Source organism: Sphaerodactylus townsendi, linkage group LG12 (assembly GCF_021028975.2).
Source record: "Sphaerodactylus townsendi isolate TG3544 linkage group LG12, MPM_Stown_v2.3, whole genome shotgun sequence".
In the NCBI taxonomy this organism is placed as follows: domain Eukaryota; kingdom Metazoa; phylum Chordata; class Lepidosauria; order Squamata; family Sphaerodactylidae; genus Sphaerodactylus; species Sphaerodactylus townsendi.
The window spans coordinates 15433050-15458219 of NC_059436.1; the positions used below are offsets into that span (position 1 = coordinate 15433050).

At 44.3% G+C, this 25170-nt stretch overlaps 1 protein-coding gene and 1 pseudogene across 1 annotated transcript in view; both read left to right on the forward strand.

Moving 5' to 3' along the window:
* Window positions 1-25170, forward strand: part of NTM (neurotrimin) — an 879909-nt gene that overhangs the window by 194436 nt on the left and 660303 nt on the right. The window lies entirely within an intron of this gene.
* Window positions 8462-8580, forward strand: LOC125442311 (annotated as a pseudogene).

Below are 25170 nucleotides of genomic sequence, written 5' to 3' on the forward strand. Positions count from 1 at the left end.
TGTAATCTGTTATACATGTCAGGCCTCTGGACAGTTGAGAAACAGAATTATTGAACATAAGGATAAAATTCATAGAGGTATCTGTGAGACTCCTTTGACAGAACATTCAAAAGACAAATCTCATTCAGTTTCTGATTCGGTTCTTTGTTATTGAGGAGGTTTCATCTAAACACTTCAAAGGCATATAAATAGAAGAGGCCCTTCTAAGAATGGAGGCGTTTTGGATTTATTCTCTTGATACAACGTGTCCTAGAGGTTTTAGTGACAAACTGGAATGGTCAGTGTTTTTATAAATAATTAGCTATCTTTTTTTAGTAAGGTTTCTTTCAGATAATTATTTAGAAAGCTGTTGCATGTAACAGCTGCAAGTCATTAGCAACAATATTTTATCTAATCGGGGGATTGTTTTCATTCATGACCATCTTATGTGTTGAAGGCAATTGGCTGGAGAAAAACTATCTGCTCAGCTTTGTTACTGTTTTTAAATGCTTCCATTTCAGTGAGCATATTTTTGGTTGTTTACATAATCTTATATATTTACTGTAATATTTTTTAGTTGTTATCTCTCTTTGCACTGCTACAACGTCAAATGCTTTTGATTAATTCTTAGTCAAGGTTGTTGCTTATATTGTTCCTTATATCACTTACATGTGGATGTTTGATAACATTGGATTTTGATACATAATTGTATCTAGTGAATTTTAAAACTGTTATTGCTGTTATATACAATATTTATTATTTATTTGATTTCCATTCCACTCCCACCCCTGCAGTGGTAAGGTTCATAGTGGCTAACTACATATAGCATATATTAAAATCCTAAATATATAAATACAGAAAGTAACATCACATTAAAATATAAATATAATGTAACTCTAAAAAAACTCCTAGATGGCATGTGCTAATTCCACCCATCCAGCCGCATTGGATTGTCTTATAACATTGTTCACTGATTGGGGGGGGGGGGGAGGCTGAATGGATGCACTGGGTCATAGAATCATAGAGTAGGAAGAGACCCCAAGGGCCATCAAGTCCAACCCCCCTGCCACACAATCAAAGCATTCCAAACATGTTCCTCCAGCCTCTATTTCAAAACTTCCCAAGAAGGAGACTCCACCACTCTCCAACGCAGTGAATTCCACTGTCGAACAGCCTTGACTGTCAGAAAGTTTTCTAATGTTTAGGTGGAATCTTTTCCCTGCACCTTGAATCCCTTACTCCGTGTCCTAGTCTCTGAGGCAGCAGAAAACAAGCTTGCTACTTCTTCGATATGGCATCCCTTCAAAGAGTACTAATATTGCTGGCAGTGGGGGCAGAGGGGATGGTGGCATGTTTAGCTTTTATAGAAAGCCAGAAGCAACACCTAGATGGATTCTAGGTATGTGGATGGGGCAGCCAGCTGAAATCAAACCTCTAGCAGCCAGGCAGAACATCTTGGTCTTACACCAAATTTATGTGAATCACCTTGTCTCGAATTAATGAGAAGGTTTAAAACAAACAAAACACCACTTTTCAAAATGAGTAATACCTGGGAGCTCATTTTATGCAACTTTCAGATCTATGTAACCTTAGCAGCCCAATCCACAGGGCTCAGGTGGCTGGAGATGGCACCACTGTACCACCTCCTGAGGGCTTCCAGGTGGTGTGGGGAGACAGCAAACTCCTGAAACTCCCCAGTCACCTGAAAGCCCTCCATAGCCCAAAATGGACCCATGGCATAAGCCTGAAGGCTACACCATGGGCATTCCTGGAAATTCTGACGTAATTCTTTGTTGGCATCATAAGTCACTTTGGCCCAGAGTTTAGGATGAGGACACGCACTGTATTGGCTGACAGCCTCCTCCTAAGCCTCAAGCTGAAAGGGCTTAGGAGGGGGCCATCCACTAGTAGACCATGTGCTTGTGATGATGAGGACCATGGTCCTGGAACAGAGTAGTGTAGAATTGTAGAATTACAGCTCTAGAGGGCAGCATTTGCAGTAATTTTGATGATACTGTAGGGATGTATACGTGTCTAGGGTTGAAGAACTGTCAGACTGTGGCTGGAGAAGGAGGGGGTAGAGTCAGGGGGTGGATGAATGTGCACTGATGGAGCAATGTTTAATTCCGTCAAATACCTGGAAGTGACATCATGTCACCAGTGTGATGTTCTAGGATTCAGACACAATTCTATGGTAAAACTATAAAGTTTTGTTCGAATCCTAGAATATCATCTGTGGCGTGATGCCACTTCTGCTATAGAATTGATGTTATTTGTTATTTGTATGCCAAACTAACACATTTTTAAAGCCTATATTTCGACAAATGGGAGAGAATGGATACAGAAAACAGAATTACACAAAAATAGAGAGTTGGGGTTTGTTTCATGTGAAAAGAATCCAGTCTTGAAACAAAAATATTTGAGCTGAACCTGAAGGGACATTAAATTTGAAGTACTGGTGTAGAAGATATTAAGATCTTTATTCAAGGTTACTAGGAGTTTTCATTCAATGCCATGCCTACTGCTATGGGAGGGGGGCAACTCACCAAGGTAAACCCTTAACAGCTTTCACCATGATAATAGGATCTTTGAGCAACCAGCCACATAAATCATAACCAGCCAGCCTCTAAGTCAATTCATATTTCTGTAGTTCGTTAGCAGCTCGAGAGGAAATTGCATTTATTATAATTGCCTCTAATTGCACCAGATTAGTGATTACAATTATTGATGGCAGCTGATTATTCATTAAGCTTCAAATCAATTCTCCTGCTTGCTCATTATCCAAAACAGTAACTCTGATGAGACGAACAGTCTGGAGAAGTCCAAGGTCCATGCGTCTTCTGAGGAGCCTAACTGGTGGCAACTTGAATGCCTTTCCAGAAGCAGAATTTGAAAAACGATTTAGGGGACCTTACTTCACCAGGGTGGTATTGGCTGACAATCCTGCAAAAGCTGCGTTTGGAATCACTGCCTTCTGCTGTTCTTTACGGTTGAATGTCTCTCGGACACAGACTGCTATGGATAGCAGTTCCTGCAGTGGTTAGTCCAACAGATCAGATCCAGATAACCTGTGCTCTTTCCCTACAGAAATCAAAACCCAGCTTTTAATGATTTGGGAATAGGGTTGCAATGAACCCAACACCAGTGCTGTTCAGCCAGTCAGCGGGGGACTTACTTGCTGCAAAGGGAGCCTGGTATCAAAGTCACTTCCAGAAGTGACATCATCATGTTGTCAACAGTAGCAGGGATGCTCTGGTATTTGAGCAAAACTCTGATAAAAATGGCTTCTACCACAGAATTTGCCCAAATACCAGAGTGTCCCTTCAATTGTTGCTAACATGATGATGTCACTTCTAGAAGTGATGGCAAATGCATCAATTGTGTGTTCTCTTTGTAGCTAGTAACTCCCCACCCATCCCCGTTCCCTGTCCTCTGTCATTTGCTAAGGGGTACCTGGCAATCCTACTCGGGGCCCATCCAGACATGATGCTTCTGGGATCCACCTCTGTTTTAAAAAGTGAGTTTCCAATCAGAAACTCTTTTAAACTTTACCTCAGGAAGTAGATTCTGGTCAGGGTTAATGCAGTGTGTTTTACTTTCTGAAAAGAGCCAGTGGGCATTATTTGCCCACATGCTTCTCCATGCTGTTTCAAGGAGGAAAGACAGCTGTGGGGGAGGCAGGATCCCCTCTTTCCCTGCTGCACTACAATGTTCTCACCCAGAATCAGGATCCCATGATGAAGTTTTTAAATGGAAGTGTATCCCTGGGGTAAATCTAGGGATACCCATCAAAGTTAGGTAAGTCCTAAGATCAACAGGGCTACTCACTGGCATACAACTTCTTAGACAAAGGAGAGTTTGGACTTATACCCCACCTTTCTCTCCTGTAAAGAGACTCAAGGTGGCTTACAAGCTGCTTTCCCTTCCTCTGCCCACAACAGACCCCTTGTGAGTAGGTGGGGCTGAGAGAATTCTGAATGAACTGTGACTAGCCCAAGGTCACCCAGCAGGAATGTAGGAGTGCAGAAACACATCTGGTTCACCAGATAAGCCTCCACCACTCAGGTAGAGGAATGGGGAATCAAACCCTGTTCTCCATATTAGAATCAACCTACTCTTAACCACTACACCTTGCTGGATGAGCTGTATCCTATGAGCTTGTCCATTGGTGAAAGTGGGAAAAGGGGAAACCCTTTGGTCACTGAAAATTCTACACTGAGGACTGTGGAACCCACTAAGTCAAAAGTTGCATGGGACGATGGCTGCAGAGAGAAGGGCTATGAGAAGAGATCAAACAGAAAAGCTGGTATGATTTAAATCAAGCCTTTGCATGGAATTGCAATGCACTACATTAAACATGCTGCAAAGCCTAAAATACCATTTATGGGTTTGATTCCCTTTCTCCCTGTTGTAATGTCTAGGACTGCTTGTGCATATCCTGATATTATAATGCACATTCTTAAATATTCCCTGCCACCAGCCACCAGCATTGCATAGAGTAGGGAGTACATACTGTCACTTAATGAAAGGACATGAGAATGTTATCCAAACCTGCATCATGGGCTGTTACACTATCCTTGTGTTATGGCACTCATTTGCAACCGGTTTATCATTGTGGAAATAAACCAGTCTAGTGGATAATGAGTACTGTAGGCCAATCCTCTTACAGGGGCCTAAATCTAAATGAAAGGGACCCCCACACTGCCACGGATCTCATCGCATGATCGTGAGTCCATCATTTTTGCAGCCTAACTTTCTTCACAGGGCAGTTGTGAAAATAGCATAAGGAAAGGAATGACCGTTGTATGCTATCCTGATCTTTTGGAAGAAAGGGTGGAATAAAATGTACTAGAGAGATGGACTGAACACAATTTATACACTCCCACACCAAGTCTCCATTTTGTAGTTCCGAGCAGTGGGACATAGATATGACACCAGGAAACAGTCATTAATTCTGCTCATTAATATAACCCTGTTTTTTCTGTTGGGGACGACTGGAAGAGTGGGTGGGTAGGAGAACAGCTCAATTAGCTCTACAGGTTCCAACTCAGCCGCCTGACTTCTCTCCCTTTCTCGGAGCACTCCATCTCTTTCTCTTTACTCCCATCGGTTGGCCGTTTGTCACCTCACTATCTGAGCCCTGCCATCTCTCCGTCACTGGCCTGTGAGAGAGGAAAATGAGATTCGCAATTATAGCAGTGATAAAGGAGGTAGAGGTTGATTGGCTAATTGTGAGAAACATGTCCTGCATTCATATGGGCTGTGCAGACAGCTAGGAGACAAGTAATGATAGAAGGAAAAGAGGGAATGTTCTTTCTCAGCTCAAGTTCCTTTGCTCTCCGCAGACAGACCCAGGATGCTTTTGGGTCTGTTTGTGGGGAGGGAAGAGGTAGAACAGTGTTTGGTAATGGGATGGCATCGTTTCTAATCGGGTAGCCAGAATGATGTCACTGCAGTGTTGGACACTCTAGAATTCTGTTGAAACTCTGTGGTAAAACACAGTTTAAATGATTGCTAGAGTAGCCAGCAGGACAATGACATCATTTCAGGTTATGCAGCTGGAAATGACATAATCCAGACCCTGTATTTTTCACCCAAAAGGAGGATGAGTAAATGTGGGAGCAGGAGTTCCCCACCCTTGCCTTGGAACTTGCAACCCTGCATGTACATGTGGGGATTTGGCAGCAACTGGCACAATACATCCATGCCACACATCCAGGGTGGAGTCCTGGAGTTCTACTTTCAACTGGATTAAAATGTGACTCATCACTCAAATTGTTGTCTCTCTCCTTTGCAAAATGTCAATTCCTCAGTTGAGTTTGATTTATTTGGCCTCGTTTCCAAAGGGGAACCAATGCATTAGGTTTCCTCTAATACATTGGTTTATCTTTCCAAATTTTGTCCAGGATATTAAAATAGGCAGATTGTCATGAATGACAGGCAAATTCCCCCTCCCCTCAGTTACTTCAGAACATAGTATGGACCATTCTGGCTGTCTCCCAGCCTCTCTAAGAACAGAAGAACGTAAGAAAGAGCCTCCTAGTCCAGCACTCTGATCAGACCTCCTAGTCCAGCAGTGGCCCACCAGATGCCTTTGGGAGCTCATATGCAGGATGTGAAAGCAATGGCCTTCTGCTGCTGCTGCTCCTGAGCACCTGGCCTGCTAAGGCATTTGCAATCTCAGATCAAGGAGGATCAAGATTGGTAGCCATAGATTGACTTCTCCTCCAAAAATCTGCCCAATCCCCTTTTAAGCTATCCAGGTTAGTGGCCACCACCACCTCCTATGGCAGCATACCTACCCTATCTGCACATACAAATCTCTTTGCAGGAGGCCAGATCCTGCAAGGAGAGTGAGCTCAAGGAATTAATGGGACAAATTTTGTATACCTACATAACCTCATTCACCTGCTACACTCAGGTTCTCCTGATACCGAAACCCTAATGGAAGAATTTGGTGCTGGGACCCAAACAGAGCATTCTAGAACAAAGATGGTCCAGGAAATGTCAGATGAATTCTCAGATCTCTTCTCATCTTTATGTTGAAAAAAGTACAGCCTGAGTTTGTCAGAGTTTAGAAGCTAAGCAGGGTCAGTGATGGTTAGAACTTGGATGGGAGACCACTGAGAAAGCCCAGGGTTGCTCTGCAAAGGAAGACATCTGCCAATCTCTTCCTTGAAAACCACACAATGGGGTACCCATAAATAAATTGTGATTTGATGGCTTATTATTAATATTGTTATTATTATTAGCTCCAATGCCAGCTCATTGTGCTACTTGCTCCAGCTGTTCTCTGCAGTTATTGCCTGCTTTCCTACCTTGTTCTAGTGAGTCAGTAGTCACAAAAGTGAAGGGGCACCTACTATCATCCTCTTCCTCTGTTAGGGCTGTCAGTGCTAGGTTGAAAAATACCTGGAAGGGTGCTGGAAAGGGTGGGTTGTGGAGGGAGTGAAAGGAATATCTACACAATCTAAAACAATAGAGTCCACCCTCTAAAGCAACAATTTTCAGAAAGGGGACATATTTCTCTGATCTGGAGATCAGTTTGTGATTCTGGGAGCTGTCCAGACCCCACCAGGAGGTTGGCAACCCTGCTCTTTGGACAGAAGGAAGAGGATGAAGAAAAAGAGTAGGAGTAGTTTGGATTTATACCCCACCTTTTTCTCCTGTAAGGAGACTCAAGGTGGCTTATAAGCTCCTTTCCCTTCCTCTCCCCACAACAGACACCTTGTGAGGTAGGTGGAGCTGAGAGAGTTCTGAAGAACTGTGACTAGTCCAAGGTCACCAGCAGAAATGTAGGAATGTGGAAACACATCTGGTTCACCAGATAAACCTCATCCACTCGGGTGGAGGAGTGGGGAATCAAATCCAGTTCTCCAGATTAGAATCCACCTGTTCTTAACCACTACACCTCAAATGAATGGGCTGTCTGTCTTCAGGTTAGGATCCCATAGGTCCGTGGTGGCGAACCTTTGGCACTCCAGATGTTATGGACTACAATTCCCATCAGCCCCTGCCAGCATGGCCAATTGGCAGGGGCTGGTGGGAATTGTAGTCCATAACATCTGGAGTGTCAAAGGTTAATCCACCACTGCCATAGGTCATCCACCCAAGGGGTACTCCAAAATCAGATGCTATTGCTGGCCCTCCCCTGCAATCCTGAAAGCAAATTCCTTTCTCGCTCTTTATTCAGATCTTGAGCATTTGTGCGAGAGCGTCCTACGCCCTCTCATTTTTTAAAATACTGCATTTTCATCAATCCATGTCTGGTACAATCTCATCTCCAATCGTGGAGATTTAATTGCCAAAAGTGAGAACTGATCCCAAGAGCTCTGGCATAATTGCTCAACAACACACTCTTAACAGTCTTTCTCCATTGCCGGTGGGAGAGCTGAACGTAAATGCAAAGAGAGATCGGTCAAAGAAGTAAAAGCCGGCAGCGAAGTGGAGGATCAGTCATGGGAGTGGGAGTGGGGGGGGGGATCATTTCTTGGTGAGTGGTCTATGAAAAAAAATAACCCAACATGCTATTTAAGAAACATGATAAACAAATAAGCAGCTAAATGACAATGTTCTCCTGATACAGAAACCCTAATGGAAAAATTCGTCATCCCCCCGCCCCCCACACACACCCCTTTATTTTTCCTCATATGCCAAGGGAAATTTTGAGCGATTTATAACTTATTTAGGGAATCAATCTTGCTTGGCAGGCCTGCAAAAGCTCATGCTGCCAGTTTTGAAGCAAACATACTTAAATGTTATCTTCATAGCAGAACCGCTTCTCTGGGGAATGGAAGAAGAGCTCAGGGCTGGAGCAGGCCTCCCCGTTCGGCAGTGTGGGCTTTCCTTGCAGCCAGACTGGGGCTTAAATCCTCACCTTCTCTAAACAACCTTCCAATGTACCTCCAAGAACTTCTGTTCTCTGCTGGGGGTTATTAGGAAGAACTACTAAATTCAGGTTTTCAAAGTGTACTTGTTCGGTGCCTACGGTCATACCACCCTGAACGAGTCTGATCTCATCTGGTCTTGGAAGCTAAGCAGGGTCGGGCCTGGTTAGTACTTGGATGGGATTCCACCTGGGAATACCGGGTGCTGTATTTGTTCAGCCTTATAGTCTGAGACGTCAAGTACCATCTCCCCCTGGGATTGCCAGCCTCCTGGGGGAAGACGGTGATCTCCCAGAATTATAACTGCTCTCCAGGTGACAGAGATCACTTATTTATTACTTTAGGGGAAACGTTATTCCACTTCTGGATAAAATGGCTGCTTTGGAAGGTGGACTGCATATGGCATTATACCCGACCAAGGTCCCTCCCCTACCTAAATCCCACCTGTCCTGGCTGAACCCTCAAAACTCCAGGTATCTCTGAACCTGAAGTTGGAAAGCCTGGTTGCCATGTTCCAGGCAAGTCCTGGAGATCTCCAGGAATTACAGCAGGGGTCCAGACTACAGAGATTTGTTCTTTGAAGAATTTCGTAGCACTATCCCAAACTGAGGTCCTTTTCCTCCACAATTTTTTTCTCACCAAGACCTTATGTCTGGTCTCATCTTAGGAACTAAGGATTGTTGAGACATTCAGTTCTTTAAGGGTTAAAAGGGTATCTGGACTACGTGTGTCACACCTGATTATAAAATAAACTGAGCTCTACCCAATTTATCCACTGGTCCGAGGTGGGAGCTAGAGAAGTTTCTGTGTAAGGTATTCCACATGATCTAATATGGAGTAATGGATTCATGGTGCAGGAAAAGTGATTCCACCAAAACATTAGGAAGAACTTTCTGACTGTCAAGGCTATTTGACAGTGGAATTCCCTGCCTTGGAGAGTGGTGGAGTCTCCTTCTTTGGAGGTTTTTAAACAGAGGCTGGATGAACATATGCCGGGAATGCTTTGATTGTGTGTTCCTGCATGGCAGGGGATTGGACTTGATGGCCCTTGTAGTCTCTTGCAGCTCTATGATTCTATGACCCTTATTAATGTTTTCTTCCCATTCTTTTATCTTTTTTCAGTTTATATAAACTGTCCAATTTTTTGTATCACACTGGAGAATATGTAAGGTTCCCTATGCCATTCTCTTAAATTATTTTAAACATAGTTTTAGAGGTAATTTTAATTTTTTAAAAAATAAAATCAATTAATATTTTGTAGGCTAATTTTAATTGACATAATATGAATGTAATTGTATGTGTGTATGTAATTCGAAGGATGTAATTGTAATTTAAAGGATGTAATTGAATGCAATTCGAAGGATGTTATTAGATCACTTGACAAAGCTTTCCACAAAAAGCTTGGGGATCTGAAAAGTCTAATAAATGGCTCTACTTGTGGCCAGTCACAGTTCTTTCAGAATTCTCTCAGTCCATGCAGAGGCAGGTAATGGCAACCCACCTGTGAAACCTGTGGAGTTGCCACCACAAGTCATTTGTGTGTGCGTCTTCAAGTCATTTGTGACTTGAAGACGCACACACATACCTCTAGCACCTAAAATTAAAACATCTTAGTGGATGTTGGGCATTTATTAGGATGGCCAAGCCTCGCAGCCATCAGGAGGTTTGGGAGCACATATGATGTAACCAATGTCACTATGTCAATTCTGGGTTTCTACCATGTAGAGTTTCCAGCAACCTACCTATTTGCTCTAGGAATTTAAGGTTGTACAGTGACATACCAACAAAAAGTCTGGAAGGATGTTTATTCTTTCCCCATTGCCACTTGGAGCAGCAGGAGGCTTCCCACCATAGTGGGAGGCCTGCATCCTAGTGTGAGTCTACCAGAGACCCTGGAGAGCTGCTGTCACTCAGAACAGACAATAGATGGATCGATGTTCTGACAGCATAAAGCAGTTTCATTGCTGTGCTGCCCACGAAGATGGAGTTTGATGGGAGTGCAAGACCTTCTTTTAAGACAGAGGCAGGAAGCATAGTCAGTAAATCAGTCCAGTCATTCTGGCAAAGTCCAAGGCGTCGCTACAAGAGGGAGCAATCCAAGTCCAGAGTCCTGTTTGGTCCAGAAGTCAGGAGAACAGGAGACCAGAATACAGGAAGTCCTCACAGCTGATACACAGAGTGGTTGCAGCAAGTTGCTCCCACAATTGTCCCCTCTCGTTGACTGGTTAAATACACCCTGATCTTTGCTGGAAAATCAGAGCCGGCAGTTACCCATTAGACCGTTGTGGCCTTCCAAGCCATTGGGTGTAAATCAGTCCTGTTTGGCCTCATTACTGCTGTCAGTGAGTGATCTTCGCTGGGCTTGTAGCCGGGCACTCCACCGTCTATCTTGTATTTCTAATTGGAGCCATCTTCTGCTATGCTCCAGCAGCTTTGCTGAGCCCTCTGGCAACTCTGACTGGAGCTGGGCCTCAGGTACTCCTGGCCTCCCAAGCTGGAAGGCTGCAGACAAAGTGAGTCTACCTCTGCCTGTGGCTGCTTTTCATGCCCCACACTGACTTCTGCCTGCTGTTTCTTGTGTGTTCTCACTCTGACTTCTGCCTATATTTCCTCTTTGTCTGAGGATGTCTCAGCAGGCTAACCAATGACATACATGAGGAGGCTTTAGAAGAGAAGAAGAGTTTGGATTTTTACCTGCTTTTCTCAACCATGAGGAATCTCAAAGCATCTTATACACTTTTTCACTTTGTCTCCCTACAACAGACACCTTGTGAAGTAGGTGGGGCTGAAAGGAGAGAACTGTGACTAAACCAAGGTCACCCAGCAAGCTTCATGTGCAGGACCTGGTTCACCTGATAAGAGTCTATCGCTTATGTGGAGGTGTGGGGAATCAAACTGGGTTCTCCAGATCAGAGTCTACCTGCTCTTAACCATACAACATGCTGTCTCTCACAATAGGTTACATTATATTCATGTAGTATTCTCTAAAAAAATATGTCTAGCCTCACTGGAATTTTTTAACCTCTGCCTTTCTCTTCAGGATTTTCAGAAATTCAGAAACAAAACTGGAATTTCACTTCTGGCAGAACTGATAAACAACTTAGGGTGTTTTATTTCATTCCCGTCATTTACACTGTGCCTTTCAGCCCAGTGAGAACCTAAAGCAATTGGTACTTTATCCCCACATATATGACTGGCTCAAGATCAGCCAGCGAGCTTCCACTGCAGAGTGGGAATTCAAAATGGGCAAAACTCTTCAGAGACATTTTGTCGGTCTTGCTTGATCTCTTGGAAATCCTCTGAGATATCACATAGGGAACAACCCCAAATAAATCGCAAAGTTCTGGTGTCAAATTTATTATTTAAGCAAAGCGTGCCATTCCTGCTATACTTCCCCGTCCTTTTGACTTGTCAGTTGAATATTTATATTCTTCAACTTAGAACTGCCTGGTTCCTGGACTTTGTGGGAGCATACTTGTTTCTGTTTTGATTTGCATGGTTTCATGTCCAGGCTAGTGTGGCCTTGACTTTGTCGCAAGTCCTTTTTACCATCATAAATAAGCCCAGAGTCCAATGAAGGGATTTTATATCTCTTAGTGAAGCTGAACTGAGAGGGAGACAGGGTGATTAGTGGGGATGGGAAAGGGATATAATGGTACTGGAAAATGGAGCTTGCATTCTACATGCACGATACATTCCTGGCTGCCACTGAGAATACTCTAATATGTGCAGTGATTCTTGAAACCTGTGAAATATGAAGGAGCTTTTTACCATATTCCTATCTCACTTGTGCCTTCATTTGTGGAGAACTCTTCTGTTAGGGGAGACATTGCATGCCCCGAGTTTCAAGGGGATTAAAGTTATGTGTGTATTCCTTCCTTTCAGATATTGCTAACTGATTTTTGCAGTCACAGTGGCAGGAAAATATCTAGCACTGATTGGCTGAACGGCTCTCTCTTCATGTAGAGTTGGGCAAATGGAATGGTCAGCAAGTCTTGAGCTAAGGTCTGATTTCAGAAAGGGGTTGAATCAGCTGAGAGACCTCAAGGGTAAGGGATACTCCGAAAAGGTACCAGGCCAAGAGAAGTATGGGTGGAGGATCCACGATTTACAGCAATATAGTAAAAATAAGGGAAGCTTCTTAGAGGTAAAGTTGCCAAATTCTAGGTGGAGATATGTAATAATATCTGCACCAATGGCTCAAAACTCAATTATAACGTACTATTCATACTAAATATCCAGATAACAGTCTCTGTGTATCATTCAACCATTAATTTACAAAAGCAACAGCAAATGAAGCCCTTGTGACCCAGGGGTCTTTTAGTTCTACAACACTTTAATGGTTGCTATTTTTAAAGGAGAGGTTTATACGTTGCTGCCTCTGTCTGAAAGTTTGATGTTGATTTTGTAAATGAATGTTTAAATATTTATTAAGGATAATACATTACAATTGAGGTTTGAGCCATTGGTGCAGTTGTTATTACATATCTCTACAGGTGCACCTACCCACAGCATATTCTGTAGCTTCCAGGTAGAACCTAGAGTTTGGATATCAGTTGTAATCTTGGAGATCTCCAGGCCCTATCAGGAGGTTGGCAACCTGATCTCCAGAGTCCTATTTGTGGCGACTTATATGTAAAAACAACACCCATGAATGTTAAAAGATGCAAGAAGTAGACACCTTTGTTCTATTTGCATGTGTACTAGTAGCCAGCTCTTGCAAAGAGAAGTAGTTAAAATAGTGGGGAGGGGCTTGTAACAGAACAGATAGGGCTTCACAGCAAACCTGGGGGCCTTGATCTGGGTTAGAGACCTCTACTGCACAGTACTTAGCATAATAATTTGGTCAAGACTTACTAAGGAGGAGGAAAGAAGGTGGCATGGTATAGCCCGAGCTTGTTAGATCTCAGAAGTTGAGCAGGGTCAGTACTTGCATGTGACACAACTGAGGAAGACTCTGTAGAGGAAGGCATTGGCCAACCACTTCTTCTTCTCATTCTTCTCACCTGCCTTAAAGGCTCCTTTCTGGGTTTCCCATAAGTTGATTGTGACTTGACTTCACTCCAGAAAGAAATGGTGGCCCTCCTGGTAAAATGGAACTTGAGAATATAGCAAAAACTTTGTGATCTGTGGAATATTATGTGTCCGGCTAATATGAGCCCCAGGCTGTGATAATGTGGAACGAAAAAGAGTCTGAGGAAAATATGTGTGCACCGGTCCATGCGTGCCTGTCTGAATCCTTGATACAACCTAAGCCCTTTAAAAAGATCCCGGAACATCCCCAGAAAGCGAGGCTGCTTGCTGAAGCAGGGAAACGAGCGGGAATGATACAGCACAGATGTGCCCAGGAAAAACAGTCTTGTCATGCTGACTTATGATGGATGAGGGAAAGGCCTATTTCTCATCCTTGCTAGAGAGAGGTGAAGTGTAAAGAAAGATGTGCGGAGAGTCTCAGGACAATTCATCTTGTATGGGGTTCACTCAGAGAGACGGTAGAGTTAAGACCGAGGGGAAGCGAAGCAGCAGCGACTAGGAGGGGAAAGGGGAAATTCATTATGTGAGGTGGAATCTCATGGGGGAATATCAAAATGTCAGTCGAACTAGATATTGCAAAGGAAGAGGTGTGTGTGAGGTGGCAGGGCAGGGGGAGGGGGGAAGAAAGAAATAACTGGTGGTATTTGTCAGTTGTTAAACCAGGCATAGAATGGAATAGATGACAGCTGGATTTTGGAGCAGTTCTCCCAAACCCCTTTTGTCTAATGGTAGGCGTTGTGAAGGGGAAGCGTACCAAGGCCTTTGCTTTGGAACATCAGGTATCCAGTATTGCCCACTACGACTGATTGGCAGGGAATGTGGTTTTTGTAGATCTTTTTCGACTAAGGAAGAATTATCCACAGTGTCATTTCCATGGAGACAGGAGGGGTTAGTTTGTCTTGTTCCACATTACCATGCTTGGCCTTTTTAAAGAATGCCTTAACTTCTTTCTTCTTTCAAATGTCAGCCATTGCTTTATTATTAGGATGTGGGTGAAGAAAGCAAGGCTGTGTATCTTCTGTTTCTGGAATCCTGCAAGACCTTGGCAATTACAAATAATGCAAAACCGCCTAAGGAACTTCGAGCTCGCTTTTCAAGCAGGAACGCCACAAACGCTTGCTGTTTTCCCCTCCTGAAGTGAAAGATCCCATATTTGCTGTTGTGGATTGTGGTCTCAAACAATCAACAGTTTTGCAAACCAGATGGCTGGATTCATAAAAAGACAAAACAAAACAGTGACCTTGTGCGAGCTGTGTGAAATTATGCTGCCATAAGCATCAGAGACAACAATGATTCAGAAATGGTATTGAGTGAAAAGAAATGCACAATTAAACCTGGTATTTGTGCATTTAAATGCAGAATAATATGCAGATAAAACCAGATAGGTAATATATGTGAATTTCTAATAGCCAGCATGGTGCACTGGTAAAAAGAACAGGTGGACTCTAATCTGGAGAACCAGGTTTGATTCTCCACTCCATCACTTGAGTGGCGGACTCTTATCTGGTGAACCAGATTTGTTTCCCTGTTCCTATGCATGAAGCCTGCTGGGTGACCTTAGACCAGTCACAGCTCTCTTGGAACTCTCTCAGCCCCACCTACCTCATAAAGTGTCTGTTGTGGGGATAGGGAGGGAAATGAGTTTGTAAGCCCCTTTGTGTCTCCTTACAGGAAGGAAAGATGGGGTATAAATCCATATTCCTCCTCCTCCTCTACTACGACTACTATTTCTACTACTGCTGCTGCTGCTCCTGCTGCTGACATGGCTAAATAATCCATGTGAACATGGATGCAAATCAAAGGCTCCATAAATCATATGTTGTGCAACTGTAAAACAGTAATTTTAACCAATAGAAGCGGGAAAGTGATGCACAATTAAACCAATTGTTTGTATGCTCTGTTGAAGCAGCGGGCAGTGGTCACTTGTGAATGTTTTATTGATATAAATATTGTGTATTTACTTTGGCCCATGAAAGTCCTGAAATTTGTGATGCTAATGTTTGGGGAGGTAAAACTATCCCACAAAAAGGAAAGGAAAGGATTGGTGAACTTTGAGTGTGCCAAAGGGCAGTCTAGTAGTGCCCTGGCTGTGTACTTGGGAGAGTGAAGTTCACATTCTTAATCAGCCATATTCTCTTGATACATTCCTTGAAGTTTGCAACTGTCATTAAATGAAAATCTGTTGATCATTCCTGGCCCAGATTTGCCCAGCTTGCCTCAACCTGGGCCTTTTCGGCCTTGACCCTAACCAGGTGGAATGCACTGTTGAGTGAGACCTTGACCCTGCAGGACCTGTAAAGCAGATCTATTTGTCAGGTCTAGGATTAATTTAAGGACGGACTCTGGGATTTATCACGCAGCAGCTTTTATTGAAACAAATACTGAACCCCTGGCTTTTGCACAGCCAGTTCTAAAGCACTCCCCAAATGCCCATAACTTTATTATCTCTGGTGTCCATTCCCTCCCCTGCCCCCAACTATGTAAAAGAAAAGAGAGAAGGAAAGTGAAAGTGAAAGTCCTTTCCCAAGGGTCAGGGAAAGATATGGAGCCAAGTGGTTATCCCTCCCTTCGCGGAGAAAGCCAGAGATGCCTCCATTATCTACTGGTGCAAGTGAAGGGAGTACGAAGGAATGAAGGAAGACTCAGAAACCCAGACATTGAGCACACACTGACACAGTTCCACCAGGCATATGGTTAAGATAGCTATGGTTTTTACCATCTTGGCCTCCCTCTCTTTTTTCCCACCTTTTACTTCCCTCCTGTATTCTGGTTTCTACTGAAATTTAATTGGCCCACCTGGTTTTAGAAATGTCTGATATTTAGATGTAGATTTTATTTTCAAATTGGTACTGTATTGTATTTAGAAGCCACCCGGAGCCAATGAAGGGAAGGGTGGCATATAGAATGAATGGATGAAAATGTTCTGGTTTGACCAAGGCAAATTGCTGGTTCTCAGAATCCACTGCATATGTACATAAGCATTGTTATGTCTTTACCAGCTTACCACGTTCTCAGCAAGGGGCCTTCAAAGCAAGTGAAAAGCAGAAGTGGTTTGCTATTGACGTCCTCTGCAGACTCCTCCTCGGCTGTCTGTCATCCAAGTACAAACCCTGCTTAGCTTCCAAGATCTGTCCGGATCGGTCCATACCATGCCACTTCTCTCCCCAGCATCATCAATCACCCATCTGCAAAACAGGGATGCCAGTGCCAGGAATAGTTATATGGGAGAAAATTGTGCAAAATTTCTCACGCACTAAATTTAACTTCCACTGCTTTCAGTGCTGGAGACACAATTGTATGCCTCCAGGGCAGGCTCTCTAATGAGATGGCTTCAGGCTGTCGCTTCAGGCGGCAGACTTTTTTTTTTTGGAGGGGTGGCAAATGTCCACCCCACCCACCAGGGTTGCCCATTTGCCGCCTGTCTTCTGGCTGCCTACGCAACTGCCACTCCATCCGAGAGCCAAAGAAGATCATCTTGCTTGTCTCCTTGTTTCTCCAGAGAACAGCAAAGCGAACAGTGCGTGCCAGTTCCTAAATTCTCCCAAGATGCTTCCCTCTTGCAAGAGTCCAGACAATATTTCTGGTGGTTTGTTGCCAGAAAACCTCCCAGCTGGTGGAGGAAGGTATCTCACAAACGGCTACAAAACCATAAAGGACATGTAGAGCCAGTCAGTCTTAGCCACAAGTCATCCTGGCTTAGACCCTGTCCTCCCACATCCCTGCCCCCTTCACAAATGGGGAAAGGAGCAGCTGGCTGATACCCACCTCTCCTGGGGCTTGGGCAATTGCTCATCAACTCAGTTGTTGCTGGCTCCCTTCAGCGCTCTGCCAGCAGCTGGCCACCACATGCAATCACCCACCTTTTCATGGGCTCAGGCAGAGGTTGGCTGGCTTGGATATCATCTACTTCCAGGACTTCAGCAGCAGATGGCTGTCTTGGTGGCCACCTTCCACATGAATGTGAGTGGCCCCTCTGGGACTCTGGCAGTGACCACCTCATGCACTCACTTGCCAGCCTTGCTTGAGCCTGAGATGTCCTAGATGGGGAGGTGGCAGAGATTCTGTATCCCCCATTCTGGACTTCTGCCCAGGGATCCAGGGTCACTAAGACCATCCTTGAAGGCACTCATCACTTGCCACACTATTGTTTAAAGAAAGGAGGAGTAGCACTAAATAAGAAAAGTTATTTCCTCCAGCTCCTGACTGGGGTAGCTGCTGTACAAGTATGGGGTGAGGGTAGGGATTAAACTTTCTGGGGTGCCCACTAGTGGCACAGGATTCCACTGCTCAGCTGGGCAACAGGAGGAAAAATAGTGGCAAAAACCAGGGCAATGGAGAGTGTCCTGATGTGCTGACATCACCCCTAAAATACCCAGAAGTGGCATCAGTGTGCTACCAGGGAACTCTAGCATTTGGGTAAAACTCCCTGGCGACACACTGACATCACTTCTTGGCACACAGAGGGTGATATCAGTGCATCACTGAGAAATGTCATTACATTGCCAGCAAAGCCTTTGCCCACCTGGTAAGTCTCCTTCTGGTTGCTGGCAACCCTAATGAGATTGGGCAGTAGCAACCAAACAGTGTGTGGGGCTGAGTAGTGGCTCAGTGGTAGAGGATCTGCTTGGCCTACAGATGATCTCAGGTTTGATCCAGGGCATCTGTGCTTTACGAAAAGAAAGGAAGACCAGGAAAAAAACCTCTGCAAAAGATCTTGGAGATCCTCTGCCAGTCTTAGTAGACAATATTCACCGTGATGTAACGATATTCTGACTCAGTATATGGCCGTGGTGGCGAACCTTCGGCACTCCAGATGTTATAGACTACAATTCCCATCAGCCCCATACTGGCAGGGGCTGATGGGAATTGTAGTCCATAACATCTGGAGTGCCAAAGGTTCGCCACCACTAGTATATGGGAACCCCGAGGTTTCCCCAAGTATTCTGTTGAAATCCTTGGTAAGCTCTTCACTTTGACTGCGGTGATTTCCTCACCGGCGATTAATCCTGGGATAATTAGCCAAAATATCCAGGTTCCCTCAAGATCTCCTCACAGCCGAACTGTGGAACACAGATCAGTCCCGTTTCTGGCACTCCTCCCCTCCCTTATCATGGGTTTTTCCTGGACCTGCTTGTATATGCACCTTTTTTTTAAAAAAAAACCACTCCAATGGGAGTTGATAGGAGATGAGGGCTACACATTTGAAGTTCCATAACTTTGGCCCCCATGAACCAAACTTCACCAAACCTGGGTGGTATCATCAGGAGGGTCTCCTAAAGATACTCTGAAATTTTGGTGCTGCTAGCTTTACAATTGCACCCCTGACAGCAGGCACCCCCCTCCCCGCTGGGTCGGAGCTAGATGTCTTCACTAGAAACATGCTGCAGTGATGATGTTGGAACCTGGATGAAAAGCTGCCAATTCTTTTGAAATGTGGTTGCATCTAAATTAAATTTTCAGTGGGAATTCAGCCATTATGAACCTTTCTCTGTGCAGAAAGGCTTTAGAGATACTGAACAATCAGGTTCAAAATAGTTTTGCTTTCCAAGAACAAAACTTCAACACAACTTGAATCCCATGCCAAATTCTTCACATTCTGAATTCTGGAAGATGAACAGTCCTGTATTTAACCTGGTGACGCGGTGATGACCTTGGAAAGATTATTTTGTTCCCCTCCTCTTCTGGGAGTTAGTGTTGGAATGATTTTTCGGGTGATAAACTGGAAGCACACTTGCAATCTCTTGGTGTGAAGCTGCTGTTGTGGGTCCGTGTATCATGGCATATCGGATCAGATCATCAGCTAACAAGTGCGGGTGGGAGGTCAGTAATCAGATGTGATATGAGAGAACAATCCACGATAATAGACTCGACACAGCAAGTCCCCCCCAACAAACAATTGCGTTAGAACTGCATTTTATCTGGGAGGAATGAGTAAGCTCTATCACGTAAGCTGCTGGTATGAATTTGCCTCAGGGCGCAAGAAATAGTTATATCTGGCAGAATAGTCAGGACTGTGCTGGTGTACCCATTACATTTTTAATGACTCGTGCTTATTTGCATATGCTATCGTACAGTTGTGAGGATCAAATATTTCTGGTTTGATTTCTTTTTATTGTGCGACTTGACGGTCCCAGCCTTCCGCATTTGGCTGTCATGTTTGTAGATTTGTTTGTTCCATGTTGTACAAATTTAATGTGCAATTTATATTGTACTTGTATATACGCTCTACCTTATTTATCCATATAACTGTGATTTATTGAGGCCTAAACCATGTTGAAAAAGGCATATGTTTTACAGGAAAATTCTGAGCAAGGAGCTGGAAAATGGCATGGAAATAAAGAATCACAGATTTAATTGGCACAAGGGAGAAAGAGGATTGAAAAGGGGGAGCCGAAGCAGTGAGGGTGAACCGTTTGAAATCGTCTCTGTCATACTTGTCAGGCAGCCCTGATTGGCTATAGCGACCCATGGCACAACCCGAGGTTGCTGCTACTGAGTTGTGAGGATGGCTCTAACAGACAGACACTCCTGTCCTTAACTAAGAAATATGTATTGGGGGGGAGGGGGCAGGGTGCCATCAGGAAGATTTGGGGCAACATTTTGAATGTGCAAGAAATAAACAAAAGCATTTGTAACTTTTGAGCTTTGTCTTTGGATCCAGCTCATTGCTGGGTCCTGCAACAGATACCATTGGAAAAGTTGTGTAGTCCTTATATATGTAAGATATAAAGTAAATGTACACAGAAAACCATTAAGCTCTTTGCTGGCAAAATGGGAGGTTTTTTGCTCATTTGCCCATCTGTCTCCATGCACACATCACTCCGTCACCTTTGTATTCCAGCCTTCCTAAAATTCCAGCACCTAGAATTCCTTCTTTCTCATTCCTTTTATCATTGTAATAACATTGTAAATAGGTTAGACTGGGGGTGGAAAGAGACTGACCCAAAGTCACCCTTTGGATTTCATGGGAGAGTGGTGATTTGAACCCTGGTTTTTGCCAGACAAAGTATGGCTAGCACTTCAGCTATTTGACAATAATTTTATCTCCCCCTTCCTCCGGTGTGCTCAGGATGACATACATTCAACTTGTGCTCTCCTCCATGTCATCCTCTCAGCAGCCCAGGGAAGGAGGTTAAACTGAGAGACCTGCAGGCCCAAAGTTACCCAATGAATATGATAGCTGAGTGCTGACTTGAACCCTAGTCTTGCATGTCCAAGTGTGCCACAGTAACTGATTTATACTGGCTCCTATGTATGCTCCAGGGAGATGAGACTGACCACAACTCCAACTTGTGATAAACAACATAGTTCCTAGTCTCTCCTGTTCCCTCCCTTGTGGCATGCTGCGATCCGACTATGGAGTATATGCGGTTGAGAGTGTTGTTAGAGAAGTGCAGCATCTTGGCTTGGAAAACAAAACAAAGCCTCATGTACTCACCAAAAGTTCACGTAGGAAGTTACAAAGGGTAGTTCTAGGAATCACAAGAAGCTGTATGGTAAAACCACAGAGTTCCTGGAAATTCTAAGAGCTACTTTTTGTGACTTCCTGGATGAACCTCTGGTAGAAACATGAGGCTTTTGTTTTTCTTAATTTTTCTTACACCGGCAATCTATGGCAGGGGCTTTACCAGGGAGCTTGGTAACCATAATATAGAGACTATTGGGGTATTAAGAATATTTGGATATTTTGGAATCTGATGTGTGAGCACTAGCTGGGCCTCTCATTCTTTCTAGCCCTACTTTTCTTTATTCTCCTCCCCACTCTTCTGTGTGGAAAGCAGCATCTCTGTCGGCTTCTGGATGAGATCATGGATCCTGCTGCTCCCTGCTTTCCAAACAGGACGCTTGGTGTTGTAAATTGCCAGTGCCTGAGGATCATAGATTAAGAGCTGTTCTATTACACCTCCTATAAAGAGCTTGGGAAATACCTGAACCCAACTGCAGAGCCACTAGCCTTGTTTTCTGTCTCTAAATGGAAAACAGCTTGGCTTCAGGGGACCTTGCCAGTCACATGACTACAACAAATAGCAGTGGTGTTTAAGAATGATTGAGCTGTAATTTCCAAGGGCTCCCAACTCCTTTCTCCCAGCAATATGTGCGAAGGCACCTTCAGCACTGTGAGCTCAGAGCTAGAGGGCCATTAAACTTCATCTTGTGCATGCAGAATTTGGCTGGGGGGCTGAAGTTTGGCACTAGAATCTCACGTTGGAAGAAATAGGGTTAATGGGTTGTCTGAAAAGAACTGACTGCAGTAGCTTCTGGGGAGGGGGAGGGAATCCACAGTTGCAACCACATCAGTAATTTCCTGCTTTTATTTACTTCAGTGAACAGTGTGAATTGTGGTGATGTCACAAGGGCCTTGAGAGCCAGTGTAGTTTAGTAGACCCAGGGGTCTCTGGTCAAATGACTGTGGTGCATGTAGGAATATGTCACATGAAACTACCTTCTAATGTGTCAGACCATTAATCTATACTGGTCAGTGTAAGCCTGTGCAGGCTAGTACTCTTACCAATAAAGAATGGCTATCCTCCTGCTTCAAGGCCCCTCACAGATAAATAGCAAATAGGGTTGCCAACTCAGGGTTCAGAAATTAATGTAGATTGGAGATCAAGCCTTGGGAGATATGGTTTGGGGATGGGAGGGACTTTGTTGGAGAGCCGACAATGTGTAGTGGTTAAGAGCAGGTGGATTCTAATCTGGAGAACCAGGTTTGATTCCCCACTCCTCCACCTGAGTGGCAGAGGCTTGTCTGGTGAACCAGATGTGTTTCTGCATTCCTACATTCCTGCTGAGTGACCTTGGGCTAGTCACAGTTCTCTCAGAACTCTCTCAGCCCCGCTACCTCCCATGGTGTCTGTTGTGGGGAGAGGAAAGGAAAGGAGCATGTAAGCCACCTTGAGTCTTCTTACAGGAGAGAAAGGTTGGGTATACATCCAAACTCATCCTCCTCTTCTTCTTCGCCACTTTCCACGCAGAGATAGGGACAATTAGAGGGACTATCACCAGGTAGTATCCTCTGAAGCAGGTGAGTGTGGGGCTGCCACCCCAAACTCTATGTTACTCCTCGTAAAAACCAGAAATGATGTCATGAAATGCTCTAGGGTTTACAAAACCTCTATGGTAAAGCCAGAACCAAAACAATGGGGTGCTGAGTAGTTAGGATTTCTGTCTCCCAGTTGGGAAACACCTGGAAATGTTGGGGGTGGAGCCTGAGGAGGAAGACGTTTAGGAAGAGGAGGGACTTCAAATGGATTATATTGCCAGAAGATCCACCTTTTAAAGCAGCTATTTTCTCCAGGTGAACCAATCAGCCTGAAGATTAGCTGTAATGACAGGAGATTTCTAGCCACCATTTAGCAACCCTGTATCCTTGCAAAAAAGTAGAATGTTCTGAGCTAAGAACCACCACTAAAGAGGCAGCAAACTGTAAAGTGGAGGGGAGGTGAATTCAGATACCAGATTTTAGGCATCTGTCCCTTCATCCTTTCAAACTGTGCAGTCTGGCGTATGTCCTGACTGCAAAGAAATTCATAGCAAATAGCTCTAGCCTAGCCTGTGCTAAGCAGCAATTGCTCCAATCTTTCCCAGCATCCCATTCCTTTGATAAGACCTTCAAAGAGAGCAATCCGAAGCAGGTTCCACTCAGAATCCTACTCACGTCTGCCCACGCTTTATGTGGCTTCCTCTCAGAAAATTGTGCTTTAGGATTGCCCCTGAAAGTTAGAGATGGTCAGCTGAAAAGACACGGCTGATTCATTCAGGACTCCATTCAGCATTTAGATCCATTCCACCACCACCACCACCCCCGGGAAATTAATGCAGTTCTTTAGGATTAATGCTGGAGATGGTTACGGTGGCCATACCCTTCTCAAAATAGCTTGGTTGCTTCCACTGCTGCTGGCAGCATTTTGTTGGGTAGCCAAAGTTGTGATTTTGTTGGGTTTTGACAGGAATCATGTGGGCACTTTAAGCTAGGAACTATCCCCCTCTTTGATTTCAGGAGGAAATTAAAAGATGTGCCCCCCCCCCCCCAACTTTGTAAGAAGACTGGAGGTTACACTTACAAGCCCACCTGCCTGTTTTCCATTAGAAAATGGCCAAGTTCTGGACTAGTTTCCAAAAATCACAGATGTTTTTCAGCCTTCACGTGAGTCCAGCAAGCCAGAGCCCCAGCTTTCTTCCAAATGCAGACGTGTGTCTTTGCAGCCTGCTGGGGCGTAGCCAAAATGGCTCTTAGTATCGATCTTGATTGTGGCTCAGTGTGGATCCATTTTTTTTAAAAAAGTGTGTGGCTTTCTTTGTCTGGCCGTTCTGTTAATTGAGCCCTTTGATGTCAAATCTTGATACAGAGGAGGCCTCTTTCCGCACCCCGTTAAAATCACTGGCATTGCTTTAAAATTGATTAATGCTCCCTTTCAGGATAAAAATGACCGGGCTGAACACTGGGGTTGCTTCTCTCTCTCCCTGCCTGTGTTTTGTTTTTATTTAAGCCACGATCTAAAGCAAAGATGAAGGAGAGACTTTTATAGCCTGCGGCTCCTTGTTTGCGGATTATTTTCTAAAGATGCTCTGCAGAATATCAATTGGGTGTGATTAGAAGTCCTGCCAGGTACTTGCCTTAGAACAGAGGAGATTTTTAGAAGTCAGCGCAGCCTCTCCGCAAAGCTGTGCAGTTTGCCTTTTGGTGCAATTGACTCTTGCAGACAATATTCAAAACCGAGGTCCTTCTAACCCTCTCCTAATTGGCGGGAGCACAGAGGAAGAGAGGAAGCCGCTCAGAATATCACCAGAGGAAATGTGGGAGCAGTCAAGCAGTATTTGGAAGGAGGATGGGATAGGAAGAGGTGGGATAGGTCAGCAATCAGCCGGAAGTGTATTGTGAGAGCCGGGTGGAAGGTTGAGAGCAGAACGTTAGATATAACTCGGGTTAGAATTAATCAGCTTTTGCTTAGTTGCACTGCAGAGAGTTGAGATTCAGGTCTAAAAGGCGCCAGGAAGATAGACCCAGAACAGCATTCAGGCTGCTATTAATAGTTTCCACTTTTGATTTTTTGGGGGTCAAAAGTAGCAGTTTTTGTGGAGTGTACGTTTCTCTTGAAAGATCTTAAAATTGGATGAATATCTCATGGCTGATCCTTCAGCTCTTGAGGAGGCAAGTTCTTTTCACCTTTTCCTGCTGCTTCCTTCCTGGCTTAGAACTGTTGGGGATTTTGTCCAAGGCAGCCAGAATCGTATAAACGTTATGTAGCCAATCATAGTTGGCTTCTTGATTATGCCATTGGGAAGCAAGTGAGGTTAGTGAGGACAATTGAGGGTAAATGAAGGCCGCTTTAAAGGCCAAGCAAACAGGTTTACAATGAGTGTTAGAAAATGACCATGGAAAATAGTGGAGTTTTTGCTTGCCTCAAAACTAGATTTTTGTTCTGCATGATTGTCTGTACCTATAAGAGCAGGTGCACTCTGATCTGGAGGAACCGGATTCCCAGCTCTGCCGCTTGAGTTGTGGAGGCTTATCTGGGGAATTCAGATTAGCCTCTACACTCCCACACACGCCAGCTGGGTGACCTTGGGCTAGTCACAGCTCTACGGAGCTCTCAGCCCCACCTACCTCACAGGGTGTTTGTTGTGAGGGGGGAAGGGCAAGGAGATTGTAAGTCCCTTTCAGTCTCCTACAGGAGAGAAAGGGGGGATATAAATCCAAACTCTTCTTCTTCTTCTTCTATAAACTTTACAGAATTCCTAGGTGTGGTCCTTCAAGCACTGCCACCTG